Consider the following 7,075-nt stretch of genomic DNA (forward strand, 5'->3'; position numbering starts at 1 on the left):
GTCCGAGTTTAATGATAAATAACCTTGTCCGACTTTTTTTTAAAAAACAACATCAAGGGTCCGAGTTTAACCCCTCTCCTTTGTCCGAGGTTAATGAAGGGGAAATTCCCCACATGGTCTGACCTTGTGAAGGGGACTCTCTAGTCCGACTTTGTGAGGGTATATCCTCATGTCCGAGTTCTTGAGGGGTGTGTTACCCCCTGTCTGAGTTTTAGTATATCAAGGGGTCCGAATCTTTAAGGCCCCTGATGTCCAAGTCTTAGTGAAGCCCCTGATGTCCAAAGTTTGATTGGAATGATATATATACATGATGATGTCCGACGCATAAAATCATGCAACAAGAGTCGGAGTTTGTTTAATATGCTAGACCAACCTTTATGCTTGATACATAGTTTGAGCTTTATACATGATTAAATGACCTGGCGTTTGTTGATGAATTGTATGAATTACTTATAATGCTCATGGTACTAAGTCACAAATCCTGTATGAAGTATGTTAATTGCCTGCTAACCCTGTCAAGTGTAAATGGTGCGATTTTTACTAAACAGCATACGTGATATGTGATAACTGTTTAAATACACTTCGTGACACATATTGCATGCGAATCAATGCGAGCTTAACTGATTGTGTATGCATGCATAACTATAGGACGTGATTGATTATTCGTGAGCACATAGTTAACATACCGAGCAAACCAAGGTGAGTTCACACTCTTACTAAGGCATGGGATTCCCAGGGCTTGGGAATGGGATTGAAGGAATAAGGTTGAATAGATTCGTACTGACACTAAAACTAGACTACCATACCACTATCCTCGGTTGTGAAGGATACTTATACATATTACTATCCTCGGATGTGAAGGATACCTATACCTACTACTATCCTCGGTTGTGAAGGATACTTATACATATTACTATCCTCGGATGTGAAGGATACCTATACCTACTACTATCCTCGGTTGTGAAGGATACTTATACATATTACTATCCTAGGATGTGAAGGATACCTATACCTACTACTATCCTCGGTTGTGAAGGATACTTATACATATTACTATCCTCGGATGTGAAGGATACCTATACTTACTACTATCCTCGGTTGTGAAGGATACTTATACATATTACTATCCTCGGATGTGAAGGATCCTTATACTTAATTACTATCCTCGGATGTGAAGGATACTCACGTAAGACTTACGTGAACTTATACTTACTACTGTTCTCTGATTGTGAAGAACACATATGGTTACGAGTAGTCTAGTGGTTATATAACATGGGAAGCCCCCACCAATAGAACGTATTAACGGCCCAGTAGAGCCACCTGTTACAAACGAACTTACTATTACGCATTTACTTTTTGTGAACTCGCTCAACTAGTTGTTGATCCTCTGTTACATGCCTTGCAGGTCGTTAGGTATATGGAGCTTGCACATGGAGGAGCGGGTCGTTGTGGGCTTGGATCGTGATTATCTTATTAAACACTTATGACATTTCGTACTTAATTATGTTGGGTTTTGATTATACGCTTCCGCTAAACAATGATATCTTACTTATGTTTTGGAAACACCTTTCATATGGAATTGGTTTGGTTTATATTCCAATCACTTTTACTTTATACAATGTTCTATATGATTGATGGCTTGATCCTGGTCAGTCACGCTCCCAAGCGGTGATACTCCGCAGGTGGATTTTGGGGGTGTGACAGATTGGTAACAGAGCCATTGGTTATAGAGAACTTGGTATTAATATGGGAAAACGTGTTTATTAAAACCAGACTATAACCAGAACAGTGCTCTCAACGATCCACAACGACGCTTTGCTCCACGTGCAAGACTCGACATCCTAGGTAATAAGGTTTATGTTTATTACCTGCTTGCTAGAACTGCATAGAACTTTGCTAGTAGTATGCTTACATTACTTTGCTCACTACATGTTAATGCTTGAGAACACTTACGTGCTTACACTCTTCTGTCATCGCACTACTCGCGAACCATTCATACTTATGCTACCTTTACTATTCGATCATGTCTGGACGTGTTAACATGACTCAAGCCCAGTGGACGGCTTTCATTAACGAACAAGTTGCTGCGGCGCTTGCAGCCGCACAAGCAGGAGGTATAACCTGCTAATCCAGACCTATCCTAGGATGTTAGATCCTACTCTCGTGACCCAACTCTCGCGCTTAACCTTGATCTATCTTTCTCGCGCAACGGGTCAGAACGCATAGCAACCTGTCTGCACATTCAAGAACTTCATGGACTGTCGTCCAAACGCATCCAGTGGCACGGAAGGAGCAGTGGGACTACTCCATTGATTTGGGAAGCTCGAGTCAGTATTGGAGATGTGTGAATGCCCTGAGGCACGCAGGGTCAAGTACGCCACTAGCACGTTGGAAGGAGTCGCGCTAACCTGGTGGAACGTGTAAGTTCAGATATTAGGGCTGGCAGCTGCTCACGCCACCCCTGGAACGAATTCAAAGAACGCATTAAAAGGGAAAATTGCACGCGTGATGACATCCACAAGTTGGAAGTGGAGCTTTACCATTTGAAATGACGGGGTCAGAAATTGAAGCTTATACGAAACGGTCAAACGAACTGGCCATCTTGTGTCCAACCACGGTGGACCCTCCAAGCAAGCGTATCGAATTGTACCTCAAGGGTCTAGCCTCAGAGATGCAGAGCCATGCTACATCGGCTAACCTCGACAATATCCAAGACATTCAGCGTCTTGCTCATCGCCTCACGGATCAGGCAGTGGAACAGAACAGGCTGCCTAGTTGTATCAGCGCTATTACTACCGCTATCACTTCTGCTACTCTCGCTACTCCTAGTGACAACAAGCGGAAATGGGATGGGTATTCCAGCAAGGGTTCCGCTACCGTCCAGTCTCAAGCACAGCAGCAGCGCAAGAATAGTGATCACCAGAGCCGAGTCAGCCAACTTCTGGTGGTCAGGGGCAGGGTGGATATCGGGGAATTCACCCAATGTGTAACTAATGCAACAGACACCACGGTGGTTAGTGCAACGAGGGACGTTGCCAGAGGTGTCTCAAGATGGGCCATGAAGCTAAGGATTCAGGAGCCCACGGCCTGCAAATCGGAATCGCCAGCAGCAACAGCAAGCAGAAATCCTATGCAAAGGAAAGATTGTTCGCATTCCTCGTTCTGGTCAAGAACCTCTCGAAGTTCAAGGCGACAAGAGTGGTGCTGTGGTTGGCATCACCTCTTTCTTGAAGGCTCAGAAATGTTTGCGGAAGGGCCACACCGCAATTTTGGCTCTCGTTACTGACGCATCAGCGAAAGAAAAGAAGTTGGAAGACCATCTAGTTGTACCTAAAGATTTACCTGGTCTACCGTCTCATCGTCAGGACGAATTTCAAATCGAGCTCGCTCCAGGAGCAGCACCCATAACTCGAGCACCGTATCGCTTAGCTCCACCAGAATCGGAAGAACTATCAACGCAGCTACAAGAAATCTTGGATAAGGGATTTATCCGACCTATCTCTTCGCCTTGGGGAGCTACAAGAACTATTGGATACTAATTATCGGTGAAAAGAAGGATGGCACCTTCAGGATGTGAAATTGATTACCGTGAACTCAACAAGGTTTGGCGGGTTACTACAGACGGTTTATCAAAGATTTCTCAAAGACTGCTCAGCCACTTACACTGCTGACACAGAAAGGTGTTACCTACCGTTGGGGAGATTCCCAGGAAACCGCTTTTCAGTACTTAAAGGATAGGCTTTGCAGCGCACCTATTCTCTCATTGCCAGAGGGCACGGATGATTTTGTAGTATACTTGATGCATCCATCCAGGGTTTTGGATGTGTGTTAATGCAGCGCGACAAGGCCAATGCTTATGCTTCGCGCCAACTCAAGGTTCACGAACGGAATTACATGACGCACGATTTAGAGCTGGGAGCTGTTGTTTTCGCGCTTAAGATATGGCGGCACTACCTGTACGGTACCAGGTGCACGATTTACACCGATCACAGGAGTCTCGAGCATATTCTTAAGCAAAAGGATTTGAACATGCGTCAACGGAGATGGGTTGAACTACTGAACGACTACGAATGCGCCATCAAGTACCATCCAGGCAAAGCCAATGTTGTGGCTGAAGCCCTCAGTCGAAAAGACACTCTACCTAGGCGTGTACGAGCTTTGTAGCTCACTATTCAGTATGATCTTCCTACATAGATACGAAATGCTCAGGTTGAAGCATTGAAACCAGAAAACGTCAGGGCTGAAGCCTTACGCGGATCAAGGCAACGATTAGAACAAAAGGAAGACGACGCCTACTATGTAACAGGACGTATTTGGGTCCTACTATACGGTGGTTTACGAGAACTTGTGATGGATGAAGCACACAAGTCTCGCTACTCGGTACATCCAGGGTCGGATAAAATGTACCACGACATTAGAACTACATATTGGTGGCCTAGCATGAAGGCCCACATTGCAACTTACGTCGGCAAGTGTTTGACATGTGCAAAAGTCAAAGTTGAGTACCAGAATCCTTCAGGCCTACTTCAGCAACCCAAGATACTACAATGGAAATGGGAAGAAATTTCCATGGATTTCGTTACAGGCCTACCAGATCCCAGCGTGGGAACGATACTAATTGGGTGATCGTGGATCGACTCACCAAGTCTGCACACTTCCTGGCTATAAAGGAAACGGATAAGTTCTCCACTCTCGCAGACATCTATCTTAAAGAAGTTGTTTCGAGGCACGGGGTGCCCACCTCCATCATTTCGGATCGGGATGCACGATTCACGTCAGAACTATGGCAAGCGATGCACAAATCTTTCGGCTCACGATTAGACATGAGCACAGCGTATCATCCTCAGACGGATGGGCAGTCTGAGCGCACGATTCAAACTCTAGAAGACATGCTTCGGGCGTGTGTTATCGATTTCGACAACAGCTGGGAAAAGCACCTCCCTTTTAGTGGAGTTTTCGTACAATAACAGTTACCACACCAGCAATTCAAGCCGCTCCATTCGAGGCATTGTACGGACGTAAATGCCGGTCACCTCTCGGTTGGGCAGAGGTGGGGGATAGTTAGATTACAGACCCAGAAATGGTAGTTGACGCTACTGAACGAATTGCACAGATACGACGACGCATGGCGGCATCTCGCGTTCGCCAGAAAAGCTACGCAGATAAGCGTAGGAAGCCATTGGAATTTTCGGTCGGGGACCGGGTTTTACTCAAAGTTTCACCCTGGAAGGGTGTGGTTAGTTTTGGTAAAAGAGGTAAACTCAATCCACGGTATGTTGGACCGTTCGAGATCATAGAAAGAATAGGCCCAGTAGCCTACAGATTGAACCTACCAGCTGAACTCGGTGCAGTTCACAATGTATTTCACGTGTCGAATCTGAAGAAGTGCCTGTCAGATGAGACCCTCATAGTTCCTTTTAAGGAACTCACTATCGACGAGCGGTTGCAGTTCGTCGAGGAGCCAGTTGAAATCACGGACCGGGATGTTAAGGTCCTCAAACACAAGAGAATCCCTCTTGTTCGAGTTCGTTGGAACTCCCAACGTGGCCCAGAGTACACCTGGGAACGCGAAGACCAAATGAAAGAAAAGTACCCCCAGTTATTCGAAACCAATGCAACCACTACTGAGGCTGAAGCTACTACTGCTAAATTTCGGGACAAAATTCCAAATCAACGGGGGGATGATGTGACACCCCAGGAAAACCAGTGAACAATACAGCTTACCTAGCTTCCTCAGTGAGTGCGTACCAAAACACCCCAGGAAAACCAGTGAACAATACAGCTTACCTAGCTTCCTCAGTGAGTGCGTACCAAATTTCGGGACGAAATTTCTTTTAAGTTGGGGATAATGTGACAACTCGAATTTTCCAAGATTCTATTTCGCATTTATTAGACGTTCATGTATTGACTAGTCGCTTATTTGCACAATTGATTGTCATGGAATTATATATGTTTTGATTGTTTGATTGTGCATGGTTGTATGTGTTAATTGTGATAAACTTGTCAAATGTATAAACTTGGTGGTGAAACTGTGAAATTGATTGAGATAGTGCACTCTTATAAAATAAAATAATGGAGGGAGTAAAGAGTTATTAGTGAAACCTAAATCATACTTAACCCTAATCTCAATTTCACTAATCATTTTTCACAAAAACCAAAGCGCGTAGTTCACAATTCTCTGGCAATCATCACCAAATCATTGGCAAGACATCACAAGATTTATTTCTCTCCTTCTCTAGGATCAACATAAGGTAATTGTTAATGATTGTTTATTGATTGATGGATTGTTATCAATGCATGATTCTTGTAATTCTTGAAAACCCTAGTTTATAATATGAGGGTTCTGTGTTTTCAATTGATGTTGATAATTGTGATTATGATGATGATTAGTTGCATACTTGGTAGATTATTCTTGTGACAATTGTTGTTGTTGATTAGCATTTGATGATTTGTTATGCTTCTACCGTCAGCACATATGAATTAGGGTTTTGAGATCGCTTGAACAATAGAAACGTAACTGCTTTGATCTTAATGAACGAATGATTGAAATGTTCTCAGGGTTTTGTGAATGAATATGTTATCATGTCCGAGGTTATTAATATGTTGTGATAGTCTGAGTTTCAAGAAATGCATTAAGGATCCGAGTTTCATACAATGTGTTTGTCTGAGTTTTGTGGTAGTCTGAGTTTTGTACCCATGGATATGTTGCCTGAGTTTGTAATGGAAATCAATTGGATCCGAGTTCATGATATAAAACATATAAGGGTCTGAGTTTATTAAAGTGTTAAGAGGTCCGAGTTTAACATGGCAGCCCCACTATGTCCGAGTTTAGTGATAAATAACCTTGTCCGATGATTAACTTTGTTAAGAGGTCCGAGTTTAGTGATAAGTTACCTTGTCCGATGATTAACTTTGTAAAGAGGTCCGAGTTTAATGATAAATAACCTTGTCCGACTTTTTTTTAAAAAACAACATCAAGGGTCCGAGTTTAACCCCTCTCCTTTGTCCGAGGTTAATGAAGGGGAAATTCCCCACATGGTCCGACCTTGTGAAGGGGACTCTCTAGTCCGACTTT

Source organism: Helianthus annuus, chromosome 2 (assembly GCF_002127325.2).
Source record: "Helianthus annuus cultivar XRQ/B chromosome 2, HanXRQr2.0-SUNRISE, whole genome shotgun sequence".
Classification (NCBI taxonomy): domain Eukaryota; kingdom Viridiplantae; phylum Streptophyta; class Magnoliopsida; order Asterales; family Asteraceae; genus Helianthus; species Helianthus annuus.